The 21,872-nt window shown below is 44.6% G+C and overlaps 1 protein-coding gene across 2 annotated transcripts in view; it reads right to left on the bottom strand.

The window, feature by feature from the left end:
• Positions 1-6,382, bottom strand: part of LOC311146122 (syntaxin-binding protein 6-like) — a 104,293-nt gene extending 97,911 nt beyond the window's left edge. Inside the window, exon 1 of one of the 2 annotated variants that reach the window (XM_084182596.1) lies at positions 6,157-6,382. The gene's annotated coding sequence lies outside the window, so the exon portion shown is untranslated. The remainder of the gene's footprint in view (positions 1-6,156) is intronic. The other variant, XM_084182597.1, reaches the window with a different exon arrangement.
• Between the last annotated feature and the right edge of the window lie 15,490 nt (positions 6,383-21,872).

Here is a 21,872-nt window from a genome sequence, read left to right as displayed (position 1 = left end):
CAGCCGCACCAATGTGTCGGAGGAAACACAGTTCAACTGACGACTAAAGTCAGCCTGCAGGCGCCCGGCCCGCCACAAGGAGTCGCTAGAGCGCGATGAGCCAAGTAATGCCCCCCCTCAGCCAAACCCTCCCCTTACCCGTGCGATGCTGGGCCAATTGTGTGCCGCCCTATGGGACTCCCTGTCACGGCCGGTTGTGAGACAGCCTGGGATCGAACCCGGGTCTGTAGTGCGATGCAGTGCCTTAGACCGCTGCGCCACTCGGGAGGCGATAATATGGACTCTTAACAACGGGTTGACATTTTCTGCCCCTTGCTGAAACGAGCAAGGTGTTGAAGCAAACGATTAATAGAATGGGCTTTGAACATCTAACCCTGGCAATTTGACTGGCTATCTCATGGGTACACTCGCAATGGCTGCTTGGTATTGTGATGCAATAATTTCCATCCTAATGTAGAATGTTAATTCAAATGACGTTAACTGATGTGGCTCATGCATTTGAATGTATTTTTTGTAATGTCAGTGGATCAACAAATCACAGCACATATTGATGGGTACACTTCCTGCTTTGCTCCAATGGGTACACTCGCAATGGCTGCCAGTCCACCCATTATGCCATCATTGACTTGAATGGGGACACCCGTTCTATTCATTCTATTGAAGTGCCTACAGAAAGTATTCATACTCCTTGATTTGTTACAGCCTAAATTCAAAATGGATTAAATATAAAAAAAAATCTCACCCATCTACACACGCACACAATACCCCATAATGACAAAGGGAAAACATGTTTTTAGAAATGTGTAATACTTTGTAGAAGCACCTATTACAGTTTTGAGACGTCTTGGTTATGTCTGTATCAGCTTTGCACATCTGGATTTGGGGATTTTCTCTAATTCTTCCTTGCAGATTTTCTCAAGCTCTGTTAAGTTAGATGGGAAGTGGTGGTGAACAGCATCTTCAAGTCTTTCCACAGATTTAATGGGATTCAAGTCTGGGCTTTGGCTGGGCCACTCAAGGACTTCCATATTCTTGTTCTGAAGCCATTCCAGCGTTGCTTTGGCTGTATGCTTGGGGTCATTGTCTTGTTGGAATGTAAATCATCGCCCCAGTCGAAGGTTGTTTACACTCTTTAGCAGGTTCTCATTAAGCATTTGCCTGCATTTGGCTCCCTTCATTGTTCCCTCTATCCTTACCAGTCTCCTAGTCCATGCTGCTGAAAAGCATCCCAATAGCTTGATGCTGCCACCACCATGCTTCACGGTAGGGATGGTGTTAGACGGGTGATGAGCTGTGCCTGGTTTCCTCCAGACATAGATCTTTGCATTCAGGCCAAAGAGTTACATTTGTCTCATCAGACAACAGAATCTTTCACGTGCCGTTTTGCAAATTCCAGGGTGCTTTCATAAGCCTTTTTCTCAGGAGTGGCTTCCATCTGGCCACTCTCTCATAAAGGACAGATTGGTGAAGTGCTGTAGAGACTGTTGTCCTTTTGGCAGGTTCTCCCATCTCAGCCAAGGAACTCTGTAGTTCTGTCAGCGTGGAAATTGGGTTGTTGGTCACCTCCCTGACCAAGGTCCTTCTTGCGTGGTTGCTCAGTTTGGTTGGACGGCCAAGCTCTAGGCAGAGTCTGGTTAGTTCCATATTTTCTCAATTTCCCAATGATAGACCACTGTGTTCTTGTAAACTTTCAACACTCTAGAAATTGTTGTATACCCTTCCCCAGATATATGCCTCATCACAATTATATCTCTGAGATCTACGGACAGTTCCTTGGACTTCATGGTATAGTTTCTGCTCTGACATGCACTGTCAAATGTGGGACCTTATATAGACAGGTGTGTTTCTTTCTAAATCATGTCCAAACAATTGAATTGGCCACAGGTGGACACCAATCAAACTGTAGTGACATCTCATGTATTATCAAAGGAAATTGGATGCAGCTGAGCTCAATTTGGAGTGTTATAGCAAAGTGGTTTGAATACTTACAGTACCAGTCGAAAGTTTGGAAACATCTACTCATTCAAGGGTTTGTCTTTATTTGTACTATTCTTTACATTGTAGAATAATAGTGAAGACATCAAAACTATGAAATAGCACAAATGGAATCATGTATTAACCAAAAAAGTGTTAAATAAATCAAAATGCCAAGAGTGTGCAAAGCTGTCATCAAGGCAAAGGTCGACTATTTGAAGAATCTCAAATATAAAATATATTTTGATTTGTTTAACACTATTTTGGTTACTACATGATTCCATATGTGCTATTTCATAGTTTTGATATCTTCACTATTATTCTACAATGTAAAGAATAGTAAAAATAAAGACAAACCCTTGAATGAGTAGATGTTTCCAAACTTTTGACTGGTAGTGTAAGTATTCAGACCCTTTGTTCAGTACTTTGTTGAAGCACCTTTGGCAGCAATTACAGCCTCGAGTCTTCTTGGGTATGACGCTACAAGCTTGGCACACCTGTATTTGGGGAGTTTCTCCCATTCTTCTCTGCAGATCCTCTCAAGCTTTATGAGGTTGGATGGGGAGCGTCGCTGCACAGCTATTTTCAGGTATCTCCAGAGATGTTCAATCAGGTTCAAGTCCGGGCTCTGGCTGGGCCACTCAAGGACATTCAGAGACTTGTCCCGAAGCCACTCCTGCGTTGTCTTGGCTGTGTGCTTAGGGTCGTTGTCCTGTTGGAAGGTGAACCTTCGCCCCAGTCTGAGGTCCTGAGCGCTCTGGAGCAGGTTTTCATCAAGGATCTTGCTGTGCTTTGCTCCATTCATCTTTCCCTCGATCCTGACTAGTCTCCAAGTCCCTGCCACTGAAAAACATCCCCACAGTATGATGCTGCCACCACCATGCTTCAACGTAGGGATGGTGCCAGGTTTCCTCCAGACATGACGCTTGGCATTCAGGCCAAAGAGATCAATCTTGGTTTCATCAGACCAGAGAATTTTGTTTCTCATGGTCTGAGAGTCTTTAGGTGCCTTTGGCAAACTCCAAGCGGGCTATCATGTGCCTTTTATTGAGGAGTGGCTTCTGTCTGGTCACTACCATAAAGGCCTGATTGGTGAAGTGCTGCAGAGATGGTTGTCCTTCTGGAAGGTTCTCCCATCTCAGTAGAGGAACTCTGGAGCTCTGTCAGAGTGACCATCGGGTTCTTGGTCACCTCCCTGACAAAGGCCCTTCTCCCACGATTGCTCAGTTTGGCCGGGCGGCCAGCTCTAGGAAGAGTCTTGGTGGTTCCAAACTTCTTCCTTTTAAGATTGATGGAGGCCACTGTGTTCTTGAGGACCTTCAATGCTGCAGACATTTTTTGGTACCCTTCCCCAGATCTGTGCCTCGACACAATCCTGTCTCGGAGTTCTACGGACAATTCCTTCGACCTCATGGCTTGGTTTTTGCTCTAACATGCACTGTCAACTGTTGGACCTTATATAGACAGGTGTGTGCCTTTCCAAATCATGTCCAATCAATTTAATTTACCACAGATGGACGCCAATCAACTTGTAGAAACATCTCAAGGATCAATGGAAACAGGGTGCACCTGAGCACAATTTCGAGTCTCATAGCAAAGGGTCTGAATACTTATGTTTTCTATTTTTAATAAATTTGCTAACATTTCTAAAAATATGTTTTCACTTTGTCATTATGGGTTATTGTGTGTAGGTTGATGAGGAAAGAAATTAATTTAATCCATTTTAGAATAAGGCTGTAACGTAACAACATTTGGAAAAAGGGAAGGGGTCTGAATACTTTCCGAATGCACTGTAAGTATTACAAGCAAAGTTATATAGTGCCAATAGAGCCTCCTTACCTGTAAAACAAACACAGATCCAAACTAGCTGAGGTATGACAAATTGGAAACCTGTTATTTAAGTTTCACTTAACATTACTCTAGCTGTGTTGGTTTTGTGATGATGTCATTTCATGTGTACATCCTCCTGCCAAGTGGTGGGATGAGACAGTCTGTTCCCATGTTGAAGCTTCATCAAAAACTAGCAAGGATTGTTTTTGTTCCACTCTCCATTATATGAGCCATTGAAGACAGGAAACTGGCCTCGTTAGGTCGGCTATCCTCTCATTGCACAAAAAAGGAGTGTCTCCACTTTCCCTTCCAGCAAGCATGGCAGTGGACACCATGTGTAATAGGTTAGATAGTCTAATCATTTCCAATAGCCTCTCTTTCCTGGTGTACTCTAGTAGCCTAAATGTTGCAATGAACTACTTCATGGGAGTGTGTTCTGCATTTGGAGTTAATTGGTTTGGTCAACAGCTAGGAGATAAGGAGTAGTATTAATGAGAGCAAGAGATGAGGTGAATGAGGTTGAAGCAGCAGCCCTGCATGGCCTCAACCTATCAGAGACTTGGCAATATAGAGATAGGCATGTGGTAATTGCTAATTGCAGATAAATCCTACATGTATTGCATTTTCCAAATTGCTTTTTCTGAAGTGCTGTGTTTTGAAGCACTTGTGGAAACATATCATTTTGCAGGGCTATTGGCCCTACTACAAAACCATATCAAAGGAATTTGATTGGTTATTAGTTCATGCAGATGTGCATGTTGCTGTAACCTTACCAACCCACACTATTACTCTGTCATAACTTAGTGGCTAGCATATTGGACTTTGAGTGATATCCAAAACCGCTCCATTTTATATAATTGCAAAGCAATTAGGCTAGCCCCAAATTATTATGTAACAAGTCTAACAACATGTTCGTTTTGTTACTAGGGTAATAACAGTTGCCTTCAGGGTTACTCAACTGGAATTTTATTTTGTATTTATTTTGTATTTTACCTTTATTTAACAAGGCAAGTCAGTTAAGAACAAATTCTTATTTACAATGACGGCCTACACCGGCCAAACCCGGACGTTGCTGGGCCAATTGTGCACCGCCCTATGGGACTCCCAATAACGGCCGGTTGTGATACAGCCTGGAATCGAACCAGGGGGTCTGTAGTGACACCTCAAGCACTGAGATGCAGTGCCTTAGACCGCTGCGCCACTCGGGAACTTCTTCTGTGTGCGATTTTAAAATAAATCGGTTCAAGGACATACATCTGGTGTAATATAATTAATTATTGGCATGATTGTCTATGAAATGTGTATTTATTTACACAAATTGACCACGAAGATTGCCATTTTCCCATTCCCTTTAATGGGGGATCCGGTTTTCTGTAAAGAATGCCTACAGTACTGTGGTCGGCCTTGAACTTCGTGCCTTCAATGAGAGCGGTCAGTCGTTCTCCCCTGAGCCTGACTGATATTTTATATTAAGTTCAATCCACAGTTAATGTCTTAATATACAGATGAGCACATAATAATGTGCTTCAGGTTATGAAAATATAGCTCTTGCAATAAAGCATCCTTATATGAAACTAGCAGGATGCACCTGCGTGATAATTATTTGCAGGTAAATAAACAATGAGTGAAAAATGATTAAATTAGATATTGTCCCTTCGTACAGTACAGGTGTACGCAGCTATAGAATACCTGCATTATAAGGAGCATAACTGAAATATTTGCCATTCTATGAAGCTTGTGACAAAAGCCTCCCTGAAAACAGATCGGAGGCTATTTGGAGTTTGAACAATGTATTTTAGCTAGTGTTCAAAACACCATAGTCTGTTTGAAAATGATGAGCATGGGAAAAATAGGCTTCAAAATTGGAGGCGTGGTTGCTGCGTATTGTGAGTGGCATGTCTTTGAAAGCCATATTTTGCAATAGTCTAATGTTCTGTACAATTTGAACAGACGTAAACAGTGTAGTACTGAAATTAACTTGGGTCTCAGACTTCAGCCCATGCATTTTACAAGATGCAAGTCTTCAAATCCTGAATAATCGATTGAATGAATGCTTTGACGTGTGCAATAGTTCATAAACTAATTTCTAGCCTTTAACAGTAGCAAGTTCTAGGAGATATTTAGCTGAATCTTGCAACAGGCACCGCCGAGATAGAGTGACGCGCAGCCTACAGAAAATGTTGACGCAAACACAGGACTCTGCGCTCTAATATCAATAGTTGGACGAAAGTCCAATAAAAACGTAGATAACTAACTCATCCCACCATTTGATCTTGATATAATGTGTATATACAATTTTCATCCTATGAAAAAACGAGAGTAAACAGGACAGTAAATATAACAGTAACTTACCACTTCTTGTTTGGCGACTGTTCCACGTGTGGTTCAAGCCTCAAAGGTTATCACAGTGAGTCCATGAACTTTCACTTGCACAGTCGTTCCTGTTATCTAATCAAATTAAAAGGTAGCATGTCGTTTTTGACATGGAAATAGTCTAATTTCGTTCAACAGTCGTATTTCAAAGAAAGACAGAGCGCCTCAATCTCTCGCTGAGCTAGACTACTCGCGCGCTACAACTGCTGTCTCGATGGAAAAGCAGTAGCAGGTTCTCACAGCAAGTTTTCCAAACCGCCAGTCACGTGCAGTAGGCGCTAAACTAATGCAATCTGGATTCTATTTGACTCTCAAAAACACTCCTCCAAAATAACAAGTATGTTTGCCATGATAGGGATTTATAGTTGTTTTCCTTCGAATGAGAAGGATTTATAGTTGTTGTCCTTCTACATTTCCTTACTTTGCTTGATATCAAATCTGAAATATTGGCCATGAATATGCCTATGCATCCATGATAATGCATCCAATCTCTCTTTTGGTAGGCCAACCAAAGTTGTTTTTCAAATGTTGGCTATAAACTTTCATGAAGACAGTATTTGCAACACTTCATTTAAGTGCCTGGAATTATTGATTGGAAACGTACAGTATGTATATTTCCTTGATTAACTGCACAGAGTTCTGCACTAATTGACTGGTAGCCTAGTGGGCTAAATAAATGTTGTCAATGTGCACACCACATGCCCACATGCCCGCTCTCCCCAAATGCCAGCTGTTGCCACCCTGCCTGCCAGTGTGTTCATTCACATAGCCATGCCAACAGTGTGCTGTTCCATAACAATTCCAAAAGAGTGTGCTCAGGGCCAGATTAAGAAATCATAGCCCCCCCCAGACCATCATTTTCTGTAAACAACTCCATGCAGTTCAATGCGTGGGAAATTTACTGTTGAAGAAAAAGCCCCTTTATCATGAACCCATAATAACATTTGCGATGTGGTATAGGCTACAGTTGAGCAGAGGCGTTTTAAGGATTTGCACCCATGGGACATTTTTTGGGGCAGGGTCCGAAAAGAAATCTGCCTTTTAAAAATGCATTTCATGCAATTCTGCTTCATTTACATGATGGAAGACATTAGCTGAATCCTTTTTAATACCACACAAATGACCGAAATGAGTGGTTACACTGATACTGACAAACTGAGATCAAGCAGGTCTTGAATTCAAACCAACAATAGCCCAGGCCAATGAAGCGACACACATATTGTACAATATTAGGAGGAAATATATATATCTATTATAGGCTACAGTCAGCTACTAATGATGAAGATGAAGCCATAGGCTACTCACGGTGATGGCCGATGTGCTTGTTGTGCCAATAGCTTATCTCAAGATGAGCTACTTTGAAAAACAGTGCTGCTGTTCGCAATAATTTGCAAGTTGTTGAGATTTTTTCTTATTCTATTGGTTCTACAGACATATTAGTCTTCTCTTCTCAGCAGTAGGCATTTGCTTTCCAAACTGAACTTTTTTCCCAGGATTGTATTTTGAGATCTGCAAAAAGCAAACCTACAGCCGCAACCAACCATATAAATATAATCCATAGATGGCAGTTCCCATTCAAGTCAGGACTGGCAGCCATTGCTAGTTTACACATGAGTTTAACAGTCAAATTGCCAGGGTAAGAGATTCCAAAATCCTTCTATGGATTATATGTCTATGGCCACAATGCAACAAGCTGTATGTTTTGTGCGCATGCTGTAGGCATACCATTAACTGACAAAATAAAGGAAACACTTGAGAAATGAGGGATACAAAGTATATGTTATGGTGTGAGGTGCATTTTCCTGACATGGATTAGGTCCATTTGTAGAATCTATGCCAAGGCGCATTGAAGCTGTTCTGACAGCTGGTGGTGGCCTAACACCCTTTTAAGACACTTTATATTGGTGTTTCCTTTATTTTGGCAGTTACCTTTATGTGCTCCTGCTAAAACTTAATCCACAGCTCATAATAATGTCTGGAACGGAGCAAATGTAAACCATGTGTTTGATGTATTTGACACCATTCCATTTGTTCTGCTCCAGTCATTACCACCAGCCCATTCTCCCCAATTAAGGTGCCACCAACCTCCTGTGATCCACAGTAATATTTTTTAGAAACTATTGATCCTCTGTGGGTAAATTATCATCGCTGGTGTATTTTGAACATTGAAAACATTCCTGTAGTTGGCAAAAAAATGTATGTTATTTGTATATGTATTTTTTTGGGGCCCTGAATTACACAATTGACCAGTCACATTTATTTGTTATGCAGTTTTTATTTATATTTTTTATGAATCAGTTACCCAATCAAAGCAGGGCCCCCCACTTACCCATGTGGGCCCCCTACCTCCTCTCCTCCCCCATCTGACAATTAGCAGAGCAGCAGCAGCAGGCTATCCACACTCATTGAGAGCGGGCTCCTGATTCCTCCTGAAAAACATCCCCACAGCATGATGCTGCCACCACGCTTCACCGTAGGGATGGTGCCAGGTTTCCTCCAGACATGACGCTTGGCATTCAGGCCAAAGAGTTCAATCTTGGTTTCATCAGACCAGAGAATTTTGTTTCTCATGGTCTGAGATTATTTAGGTGCCTTTGACAAACTCCAAGCGGGCTGTCATGTGCCTTTTACTGAGGAGTGGCTTCTGTCTGGTCACTACCATAAAGGCCTGATTGGTGGAGTGCTGCAGAGATGGTTGTCCTTCTGGAAGGTTCTCCCATCTCAGTAGAGGAACTCTGGAGCTCTGTCAGAGTGACCATCAGGTTCTTGGTCACCTCCCTGACAAAGGCCCTTCTCCCACGATTGCTCAGTTTGGCCGGGCGGCCAGCTCTAGGAAGAGTCTTGGTGGTTCCAAACTTCTTCCATTTAAGACTGATGGAGGCCACTGTGTTCTTGAGGACCATCAATCCTGCATAATTTTTTTGGTACCCTTCCCCAGATCTGTGCCTCGACACAATCCTGTCTCGAAGTTCTACGGACAATTCCTTCGACCTCATGGCTTGGTTTTTGCTCTGACATGCACTGTCAACTGTGGGACCTTATATAGACAGGTGTGTGCCTTTCCAAATCATGTCCAATCAATTGAATTTACCACAGGTAGACTTCAATCAAGTTGTAGAAACATCACAAGGATAATCAATGGAAACAGGATGCACCTGAGCTCAATTTCAAGTCTCATAGCAAAGGGTCTGAATACTTATGTAAATAAGGTATTTCTGTTTTTGTTTGTAATACATTTGCAAACATTTCTAAAAACCTGCTTTAGCTTTGTCATTAATGGGTGTTGTGTGTAGATTGCTGAGGATTTTTATTTATTTAATCCATTTTAGAATAAGGCTGTAACGTAACAAAATGTGGAAAAAGTAAAGGGGTCTGAATACTTTCCGAAGGCACTGTATATATATATACAGTTGAAGTCGGAAGTTTACATACACCTTAGCCAAATACATTTAAACTCAGTTTTTCACAAATCCTGACATTTTAATCATAGTAAAAATTCCCTGTCTTAGGTCAGTTAGGATCAGCACTTTATTTTAAGAATGTGAAATGTCAGAATAATAGTAGAGAGAATGATTTATTTCAGCTTTTATTTCTTTCATCACATTCCCAGTGGGTCAGAAGTTTACATACACTCAATTAGCATTTGATAGCATTGCCTTTAAATTGTTTAACTTGGGTCAAACGTTTTGGGTAGCCTTCCACAAGCTTCCCACAATAAGTTGGGTGAATGTTGACCCATTACTCCTGACAAAGCTGGTGTAACTGAGTCAGGTTTGTAGGCCTCCTTGCTCGCACACGCTTTTTCAGTTCTGCCCACAAATGTTCTATAGGATTGAGGTCAGGGCTTTGTGATGGCCACTCCAATACCTTGACTTTGTTGTCCTTAAGCCATTTTGCCACAACTTTGGAAGTATGCTTGGGGTCATTGTCCATTTGGAAGACCCATTTGCGACCAAGCTTTAACTTCCTGACTGATGTCTTGAGATGTTGCTTCAATATATCCACATTATTTCCCTTCCTCATGATGCCATCTATTTTGTGAAGTGCACCAGTCCCTCCTGCAGCAAAGCACCCCCACAGCATGATGCTGCCACCCCCGTGCTTCACGGTTGGGATGGTGTTCTTCGGCTTGCAAGCCCCCCCCTTTTTCCTCCAAACATAACGATGGTCATTATGGCCAAACAGTTCTATTTTTGTTTAATCAGACCAGAGGACATTTCTCCAAAAAGTATGATCTTTGTCCCCATGTGCAGTTGCAAACCGTAGTCTGGCTTTCTTATGGCGGTTTTGGAGCAGTGGCTTCTTCCTTGCTGAACGGCCTTTCGGGTTATGTCGATGTAGGACTCGATTTACTGTGGATATAGATACTTTTGCACCTATGCACCTGTTGTTCTGGGATTAATTTGCACTTTTCGCACCAAAGTACGTTCATCTCTAGGAGACAGAACACGTCTCCTTCCTGAGCGGTTTGACGGCAGAGTGGTCCCATGGTGTTTATACTTGCGTACTATTGTTTGTACAGATGAACGTGGTACCTTCAGGCATTTGGAAATTGCTCCCAAGAATGAACCAGACTTGTGGAGGTCTACCATTTTTATTCTGAGGTCTTGGCTGATTTCTTTTGATTTTCCCATGATGTTAAGCAAAGAGGCACTGAGTTTGAAGGTAGGCCTTGAAATACATCCACAGGTACACCTCCAATTGACTCAAATGATGTCAATTAGCCTATCAGAAGTGGTGCAGTGGTCTAAGGCACTGCATCGCAGTGCTAGCTGTGCCACTAGAGATCCTGGTTCGAATCCAGGCTCTGTCGTAGCCGGCCGCGACCGGGAGACCCATGGGGCGGCGCGCAATTGGCCCAGCGTCGTCTAGGGTAGGGGAGGGAATGGCCGGCAGGGATGTAGCTCAGTTGATAGAGCATGGCGTTTGCAATGCCAGGGTTTGATTCCCACAGGGGGTATGAAAAAAAAAAATAATGTATGCACTAACTGTAAGTCGCTCTGGATAAGAGCGTCTGCTAAATGACTAAAATGTAAATGTAAAGCCATGACATCATTTTCTGGAATTTTCCAAGCTGTTTAAATGTGCAGTCAAACTTCTGACCCACTGGAATTGTGATACAGTGACTTATAAGTGAAATAATCTGTCTGTAAACAATTGTTGGAAAAATTACTTGTGTCATGCACAAAGTAGATGTCCTAATCGACTTGCCAAAACTATAGTTTGGCAGCAAGAAATTTGTGGAGTGGTTGAAAAACGAGTTTTAATGACTCCAACCTAAGTGTATGTAAACTTCCGACTTCAACTGTATCTACACTGTATCCATCTATCTAATATCAGTTGTGTAAAGTAACGAAGTAGAAATACTTCGTTACTGTACTTAAGTAGTTCTTTAGGGTATCTGTACTTTACTATTTATATTTCTGTCGACTTTTACTTTTACTTCACTACATAATATATATTTTTTAAGTATACATTTACTCCAATACATTTCCCCTGACACAAAATCAAATCAATCTGAAGCTGGAAGAAAAAAACACTTGCAAAACAGTCATTCACTCAGCAGCACTTTGCCCAAGCATGTTTAAATCGCACAATCATGTCCGACATCGCTCTACCACCACCTCCTGATGAGGACGAACACCCTTGGCTGTATCTAAAATAAATGTTGAAGGATTTATCCTACCTGATGAAATGTCTGTTATGTTTACATTAGCTAACCAACATTTGCTAATGCAACAAGCAGTGTTAGTTGATGCTAGCTAATCCTATATTAAGTAGTTCACTAGCTAGTAGCTACCTACTTTAGCTGGCTAAAATGTGCCCAGATTCAGAAGCTTTGTTAACTAACGCAATCTAAGTAAACTGACGTGAGCTAACTACCTAGCTTGTAAACAAGTAGTTTGCCGAATCTGGGCACATTTTAGTCAGCTAACATTAGTCTAGCCAAATACCTTTCCTCTAAACACCTGGTCAAGCTAGTTAGCTAACTAATGTTAGCTTTCAAATTTATTAGCCATTTTATTTATTGTGTTAGTTGACAAAGTTGTTCTTACCTAGCTAATTACTGTAGACTTAAGGTATTGACGTAACCTACTAAATTAACATCGTTTTTTCTCATTGTAAAATTAAATGGTGGTCACAAACTCTCACTTAACTAATGTTGTTTATAGCTTTAAAATTAGGATCCTATACCTTAAGTATTTGGTGATGGTAGTTATCTAGCTAAGTAACTGTCTTTCTCTTTTCCTTTTCTCATTATTTCAGAGAAAGCATGTACACAATCGTAAGAAGTATGGAGAACTGACAGCAAACACACTGAAGAGAAAACATGCCCCTGAGTCTCCCTCCACCATCAAGCAGAGCACATTACTGAAGAGTGTCTCAAAAATCCATTGACGAAGCTGTGGTGAAGTATGTGGTCCATGGGCTTCAACCATTCGCTGTGTAGAACAAGAACTGTTCAGAGAGTTTGTCCAGGATCTGCAGCCTAACTCAAAGATCTTATCAAGGCCCACACTGTGCTCCAGGATTGATGAAGCCTCCAAGGAAATGAAGAAGAAGGTGACTGAGGCCATGAGAGGAGTTGACCACATCGCCACCACCACCGACTGCTGGTCTGCAAGAAGACAGAACTTCATTGGTGTTACAGTCCATTGGATAGACCCTGACAGTCTCAACAGATGCTCTGCAGCCCTGGCCTGTAAACGGTTGAGAGGTTCGCACACCTTTGATGTGTTGGCAGGCGTCAACATTTGCCAAGCACTTTGGATCAAATGCGGAAGATCCACACTTGCAGCCGAAGCGGTTGAAGATGCTTGCGACCCTCCAGCTGCTGCGCCCAAACTCCTGGTTCATGGCTGTAGAAAGACTCCTGAGGATTGTCAAAGACAAAGGAGAGGCGGCCATCAGAGTTCTCTGCACAGACTTCGAGGTTCCAACGTAAATAAGGATTATGTATTATTTTGTCATAATTTAAGGTCTTGAATGTTGTCTAAATCTGTTGCCGTGTTTCCTGACCCTTTGCTTGGGGACTAGTAACTGTTTCACATGTTGTAGCCATACACTATCATTGATCCATTTAGTCAACTACTCATCCAACCATTGATTACTGTAGTTAAATCAGGTGAAATGGTTAGTGGTCCCCTTTGTATAGGGTTAGGAAACAGTATTGTTATTATTATTTATTTTTCACAGGTTCAATCCAGCTGAACTCGCCTTCCTCACAGAGTATGCTGCCACCATGAGCCCAGTTGCAAAGGACATCAACATCCTGCAGGCTGAAACCAATGTCCAGATGGGGTGGCTACTTCCAACTATCAACCTGCTAATCACAATACTTGACCGAATCATCCCTGAAGTACTATAAGCCTCTGGTGGATGCGCTACAACTGGGACTGAAGAAGCGTTTCAGCCACATGTTTCATGACCCTGAGCTGATCCTAGCTGCAATCCTTCTCCCCAAATTCAAAACAACGGGGACAAAGGATGACACCACCATCAGAATGGGTAAGACAACGTGGTTAATTAACAGTATTCTATTATTCATAAACAACTGTGTATAGTGTACATTTTGACACTTCATAGACTTGAGAACCACTCATTTAAACTACAATCCTGACTTTGTGGTTCAGTCCAATGGGTATCCTACTTAGCCCAGTTGCTTGGTTTATATAGATGGGGATGGATTAATGTAGGCTCACAAAAAACATAACTGCATGATTTCTATTGTCATCTCCCTTGTAGTTCAGGAATGGACTACATCAAGGACCACCTGGAAGAACCCTTGCTGCAGCTAGGTGATGTCACCAGTTCATCAGATGAGGAGGACTTCTTCTCTGCCATGAAGATGTCTCAAGCACAAGAAAGCTCCAAACAGCTGGACGGATACTTGGCCTGTTCAGCTGATCATATGGAGTTGCTCAAGTCCTTCCCGGCAGTCTGTAAGCTGTCTCTGAGGCTAAACACAACCTTACCTGCCTGTGAAAGGCTGTTCAGCATTGCAGGACTTGTTTTCAGCCCCAGGAGAGCAAGGCTGGATTCCAGAAACGTTGAAAACCAACCGTAAATTCTTCAACTTCATGTAATGGCAGCTTAACACTAGCAAGCCCAAGGACATGGATGCCTTATGCATTTTGTTAATTTATGTGTAACATTCACAAGTTATAGGTGTCCTTGTTAAAAAGGCATGACCTGAAACACTGATTTCTAATACAGTTCCATCAATGTCCTCATATTTCTACAGTGAGGTTGTGTGCAGTTCTGTACATGTACGTTTGATGAGCTCATCTAATTTTTGTATTTTTATGTATAGGGTTCTATTATAGGATGTTTTTTCTAAAGCAAAGTGACTGATTGTAAGTGCTTACATTTACTGGCTATATTCCTTCATTAAGCCTTATTTCTATTTTGTCTGTAAGAGATGTATTTTGAAGTGTTGCCTATTTGAGAATCCACATTCTTAAAAAAAAATCTGAGCTCTTCTTGCATCTGTAAGACTGTTACCTTTCAGAAAAGCTCAAACCAAATAAAAGGTCTGGCTGTTTTGCTTTTTGAATTTACGGCTCTTACGTTTCATACTTTTACTTTTTATACTTAAGTACATTTACCTTACGGCTATTACTTTTGATACTAAAGTACATTTAATATATTTGAAGACTTTTACTCAAGTAGTATTCTAATGGTTGACTTTTACTTGAGTCATTTTCCAGTAAGGTATCTTTACTTTAACTCAAGTATGGCTTTTGGGTACTTTTTCCACCACTGTCTAATATAACTTTGTGAGAAGTTGAGGAGCAGTATTGCAAATCCTAGCACACCCTCTCTCTAGGTTCCCAACCCTTGCCTCACACACACACCTCACAGTGGAAAACATAAACATCATTCCTGCCCATGACATCACTGTGGTGGAGCTGGAGCTGGGCTCCAGGAGAGGAGGGAGAACAAGGCACCCCAGTCACTGTAGAGAATAATGTAAACAGGGATGAGAGGGGAGCGGAACGGCAAGTCCGGACCCTCTGCTCTTCTAGCACGGGCCATTTCTCATCTCCCCACGCGGCCAGATGGCTGCCCACACACACACAGCGCTCAGTCCTAGTGGTTAAGAGTGTTGGGCCAGTTACCGAATGGGTTAGTTAACCCCTAACAACAACTGCTCCCCAGGCGCCAATGACATGGATGTCGATTAAGGCAGCCCCCCCCTCTCTGATTCAGAGGGGTTGGGTTAAATGCGGAAGACACATTATCGATTGAATGCATTCAGTTGTGCAACTGACTAGGTATCCCCCTTCCCTTCCTCTGACTGATCAAACGCTCCATTCAAACAGGCCATTCATGTGGCTTGTTTATTCAATCAGTATGTTGAGGAGTTCATACCCTAGTCGTTACAGTGAAATAGGATTACGTGATAAATGAATGAGAGCATTGGTCTTTTATTATCTGATGGGTGGGAAAGCAAGGCATGAGATCTGCATGTAAGATTAATATACAGGTGTATAGTTTACAGAGGAGGACAAGGCTTCATTTCTAGGATATGTGTTTTGTTGTGTATCTCTTTGAACCAAACAGTGGGAGTACATCAAACAACAGAGAGCATGTTTTATATTCTTTCATCAGAGTGATTTACTGGCTCTTGTTAAATCTTCACTTAGTTTTCAACATTTCAAATCAAATGTTATTGGTCACATACACATATTTAGCAGATGTTATTGCGGGTGTAGCGAAACGCTTGTGTTCCTAGCTCCAACAGTGCAGTAGTATCTAACAATTCACAACAATACACACAAATCTAAAGTAAAATAACGGAATTAAGAAATATATAAATATTAGGACGAGCAATGTCGGAGTGGCATTGAAAAACATACAGTAGAACTGAATACAGTATATACAGTGGGGAAAAAAAGTATTTAGTCAGCCACCAATTGTGCAAGTTCTCCCACTTAAAAAGATGAGAGAGGCCTGTAATTTTCATCATAGGTACACGTCAACTATGACAGACAAATTGAGAATTTTTTTTCCAGAAAATCACATTGTAGGATTTTTAATGAATTTATTTGCAAATTATGGTGGAAAATAAGTATTTGGTCACCTACAAACAAGCAAGATTTCTGGCTCTCACAGACCTGTAACTTCTTATTTAAGAGGTTCCTCTGTCCTCCACTCGTTACCTGTATTAATGGCACCTGTTTGAACTTGTTATCAGTATAAAAGACACCTGTCCACAACCTCAAACAGTCACACTCCAAACTCCACTATGCCCAAGACCAAAGAGCTGTCAAAGGACACCATAAACAAAATTGTAGACCTGCACCAGGCTGGGAAGACTGAATCTGCAATAGGTAAGCAGCTTGGTTTGAAGAAATCAACTGTGGGAGCAATTATTAGGAAATAGAAGACATACAAGACCACTGATAATCTCCCTCGATCTGGGGCTCCACGCAAGATCTCACCCCTAGGGGTCAAAATGATCACAAGAACGGTGAGCAAAAATCCCAGAACCACACGGGGGGACCTAGTGAATGACCTGCAGAGAGCTGGGACCAAAGTAACAAAGCCTACCATCAGTAACACACTACGCCGCCAGGGACTCAAATCCTGCAGTGCCAGACGTGTCCCCCTGCTTAAGCCAGTACATGTCCAGGCCCGTCTGAAGTTTGCTAGAGTGCATTTGGATGATCCAGAAGAGGATTGGGAGAATGTCATATGGTCAGATGAAACCAAAATATAACTTTTTGGTAAAAACTCAACTCGTCGTGTTTGGAGGACAAAGAATGCTGAGTTGCATCCAAAGAACACCATACCTACTGTGAAGCATGGGGGTGGAAACATCATGCTTTGGGGCTATTTTTCTGCAAAGGGACCAGGACGACTGATCCGTGTAAAGGAAAGAATGAATGGGGCCATGTATCGTGAGATTTTGAGTGAAAACCTCCTTCCATCAGCAAGGGCATTGAAGATGAAACGTGGCTGGGTCTTTCAGTATAACAAGGATCCCAAACACACCGCCCGGGCAATGAAGGAGTGGCTTCGTAAGAAGCATTTCAAGGTCCTGGAGTGGCCTAGCCAGTCTCCAGATCTCAACCCCATAGAAAATCTTTGGAGGGAGTTGAAAGTCCGTGTTGCCCAGCGACAGCCCCAAAACATCACTGCTCTAGAGGAGATCTGCATGGAGGAATGGGCCAAAATACCAGCAACAGTGTGTGAAAACCTTGTGAAGACTTACAGAAAATGTTTGACCTGTGTCATTGCCAACAAAGGGTATATAATAAAGTATTGAGAAACTTTTGTTATTGACCAAATACTTATTTTCCACCATAATTTGCAAATAAATTCATTAAAAATCCTACAATGTGATTTTCTGGAAAAAAAAATCTAATTTTGTCTGTCATAGTTGACGTGTACCTATGATGAAAATTACAGGCCTCTCTCATCTTTTTAAGTGGGAGAACTTGCACAATTGGTGGCTGACTAAATCATTTTTTCCCCCACTGTACATATGAAATGAGTAAAGCAGTATGTAAACATTATTAAAGTGACTAGTGTTCCATTATTAACCCTCCCGTTGTCCTAGGGTCAAAATGACCCGCCACTGTGTTGAACCAACTTTATTTAATTTTGTCACGGTTTCGGCCGAGGCTGCTCCTCCTCCTTGTTCGGGCAGGCTTCGGCAGTCGTCGTCCCCGGAGTACTAGCTGCCACCGTTGTATGTTTCGATGTTTGTTTGGTTTTGTCTGATTGGTTACACCTGTTTCTGTTTTGTGCTTATTATGTGTCCTATAAGTTCTCGTCGTTTGAGTCTTGTGTTGTGTGTAATTGTTTCTCCAGTCAGCAAGGGCTATTAGTATTTTCTCTCCAGTTATTGTTTTGAGAGAGTGTCCGCAGTGTGTGCGCATTTGTTTTGTATTTTGTGCTTTACGCAGTGTGCGTAAAGTTAGCTTGCCTCCGGCTTGGATTTAGCCGTGTGTTTTGTTTACGTGTCTTTACTAAAGACTGTTGGACGAAACCTCTGTTGTCCTGCGCTTGATTCCACACCACATCCACGCTCGCACCTGACAGAATTACACACCACTCTACATGGAATCAGCAGGAGCAGCCTCTGCCGCCGAGGTAATCGAGGAGCGCCTCCGCGGACAGGAGGACAGGATCAACCGGATCGGGACCGCTCTAGATGGAGTAATGAATACCCTACATAGATGGGAGACCAGCGGGGTACCCACGCCTCCACCTACCTCACCACCACCATCGGTCAGTCCGCCCGTCCAAGCTCCGGAACCCAGTGGGATTCGGCTCTCGCTCCCGAGGGCGTATGATGGCACTGCTGCCGGGTGTCAGGGTTTCCTCTTGCAAGTCGAACTCTACCTAGCCACCGTACACCCGGCGCCCTCGGGACACGAGAGCGTTTCCGCCCTCATCTCCTGTCTCACCGGCAAGGCGTTGGAGTGGGCCAACGCCGAATGGAGGAGGATAGACGCCGCAACGATCACATATGCAGAGTTCTCCCGCCGCTTCAGGGCTGTGTTCGACCATCCACCTGAGGGGAAAGCGGCAGGGGAGCGTCTATTCTACCTCCGGCAGGGGATGAGGAGCGCCCAGGAGTTTGCACTGGAGTTCCGGACTCTAGCGGCAGATGCAGGGTGGAATGAGCGGGCCCTCATAGACCACTTCCGCTGCAGCCTCCGGGAGGACGTCCGTAGAGAGTTGGCTTGCAGGGACACCACTCTCACGTTCGACCAGTTGGTTGACATGGCCATTCGTCTAGACACCCTGCTGGCCACCCGCGGACGTCCTGGGTGGGGGTCGTCCATTCCACCCTCCAGCACCTCCGAGCCGAGTCCTATGGAGCTCGGGGGTGCTGGCTCTAGAGAACGGAGGAGAAGGAGTCCGAGGGAGGCCGTCCCCTGCACCAACTGTGGCCGTGGAGGACACACTGCGGCTAGGTGCTGGGGAAGGTCTCCAGGGGGACGAGACGGCAGGCCACGCACTGGGGAGTCCTTCCAGGTGAGTAGGCGCCCCACTTACCCAGAGCTCTCTGTCGTGCACCTAACCATACCTGTTTGTTTTGCACAGGTTGCACCTCGTTCCCAGCATAAGGCGCTAGTAGATTCAGGCGCAGCTGGGAATTTTGTAGATCGGAAATTTTGTATAGAGTTAGGGAATCCCTTCCCTGTACATGCCCTAGATAGCCGTCCGTTGGGATCGGGGTTGATTAGGGAGGTCACAGCGCCACTTAGGATGGGGATGCAGGGGGGTCATGAGGAGACGATTCAGCTATATCTGATCGACTCTCCTGCGTATCCGGTGGTGGTGGGGCTTCCCTGGTTGATTACTCATGATCCCACTATTTCGTGGCGAGAGAGGGCTCTTAAGGAGTGGTCTGCCCAGTGTGTGGGGCGATGTCTGGGTGTTTCCGTGGGGGCGACCTCGGTGGAGAGTCCAAACCAAGTGCCCGCAATGCACGTTCCCCCCGAGTATGAGGATTTAGCACTCGTGTTTAGCAAGGCGAGGGCGGCGCGATTGCCACCTCATAGACAGGGGGATTGTGCGATAGACCTCCAGGCAGGAGCTGCGCTCCCGCGGAGCCATGTGTATCCTTTGTCTCAAGAGGAGAAGAGGGCGATGGAGACATACACAGCCGAGTCTCTGAGACAGGGATACATACGGCCCTCCACTTCCCCTGCGTCCTCGAGCTTCTTTTTTGTGAAGAAAAAGGATGGAGGTTTGCGCCCGTGTATTGATTACCGCGGTCTCAATCAGATTACTGTGAAATACAGTTATCCACTCCCTCTGATTGCGACTATGACGGACTCATTACACGGGGCACGGTTCTTCACAAAATTGGACCTCAGGAGCGCCTACAATTTGGTGCGCATTAGGGAGGGCGATGAATGGAAGACAGCATTTAGTACCACCTCGGGTCATTACGAGTATCTCGTCATGCCATACGGGTTAATGAATGCTCCGTCAGTCTTCCAATCCTTTGTGGATGAGATTTTCCGGGACATGCAGGGGCAAGGAGTGGTCGTGTACATAGACGATATTCTGGTGTACACTTCTACCCGAGCCGAGCATGTAGCCCTGGTGCGCCGAGTGTTGAGGAGGCTGTTGGAGCACGACCTGTATGTCAAGGCAGAGAAATGTCTGTTCTTCCAGGAGTCTGTCTCCTTTTTGGGTTATCAGTTGTCCGCGTCAGGGGTGAAGATGGAGGTTGACCGTGTGTCAGCCGTGCGTAATTGGCAAACCCCAACCACGGTTAAAGAGGTGCAGCAGTTCTTGGGCTTTGCGAATTACTACCGGAGGTTTATCCGGGGTTTTGGACAGGTGGCAGCTCCCATAACGTCCCTTCTGAAGGGGGGTCCGGTGCGCTTGCGGTGGTCAGCTGAGGCGGACAGGGCTTTTGGGAAACTGAAGGACCTGTTTACTTCGGCTCCGGTGCTGGCGCATCCGGATCCCGCTTTACCATTCCAGGTGGAGGTGGACGCGTCAGAAGCCGGTATAGGGGCCGTTCTCTCGCAACGGTCCGGCACGCCACCTAAACTCCGCCCCTGTGCCTTTTACTCGAAAAAGCTCAGTCCGGCGGAGCGAAATTATGACGTAGGGGAAAGGGAGCTGTTAGCCGTGGTACAGGCCCTAAAGGTGTGGAGGCATTGGCTTGAGGGGGCTCAACACCCTTTCCTCATTTTGACTGACCACCGTAACCTGGAATACATTCGGGCAGCTAGGAGACTGAATCCTCGCCAGGCTCGGTGGACCATGTTTCTAGCCCGGTTCGTGTTTAAGATCACGTACATCCCTGGGTCCCAGAACGGAAAGGCAGACGCCCTGTCTCGGCGGTATGACACAGAGGAGAGGTCCGTTGAGCCCACTCCCATACTACCGAAGTTTTGTCTGGTGGCACCGGTGGTGTGGGAGGTCGATGCTGAAATCAAGCGGGCGTTACGTACCGACCCTATCCCTCCACAGTGTCCTGTGGGTCGGACGTACGTTCCGCTCGAGGTTCGGGATCGACTCATTTATTGGGCTCACACGTCACCCTCCTCTGGGCATCCAGGTATTGGCCGGACAGTGCACTGCCTTAGCACGAAGTACTGGTGGCCAACGTTAGCCAGGGATGTGAGGGTTTATGTCTCCTCCTGCTCGGTGTGTGCCCAGTGTAAGGCGCCCAGACACTTGCCCAGGGGAAAGTTACAACCCCTGCCCGTTCCACAACGACCATGGTCTCACCTCTCGGTGGACTTTGTTACAGACCTTCCCCCCTCACAGGGGAATACCACCATCCTGGTCGTTGTGGATCGGTTCTCGAAGGCCTGTCGCCTCCTTCCCATGCCGGGTCTCCCTACTGCCCTACAGACCGCTGAGGCACTATTCACCCACGTCTTCCGGCATTACGGGGTGCCCGAGGATATAGTGTCTGATCGAGGTCCCCAGTTTACCTCCCGAGTCTGGAGAGCGTTTATGGAGCGTTTGGGGGTCTCGGTGAGCCTTACCTTGGGGTACCATCCGGAGAGCAATGGGCAGGTGGAACGTGTCAACCAGGATGTGGGTAGGTTTCTGAGGTCGTATTGCCAGGGCCGGCCGGAGGAGTGGGCGAGGTATGTCCCCTGGGCAGAGATGGCACAGAATTCTCTCCGCCACTCCTCCACCAACCTAACCCCTTTCCAGTGTGTGTTAGGTTACCAGCCGGCTCTGGCACCATGGCA

This window comes from Coregonus lavaretus (assembly GCF_964263955.1).
Source record: "Coregonus lavaretus genome assembly, chromosome: 18".
Taxonomy (NCBI): Eukaryota; Metazoa; Chordata; class Actinopteri; order Salmoniformes; family Salmonidae; genus Coregonus; species Coregonus lavaretus.
Note: the sequence above shows the minus strand (reverse complement) of the source record. Positions and strands in the feature narration are given on the sequence as shown.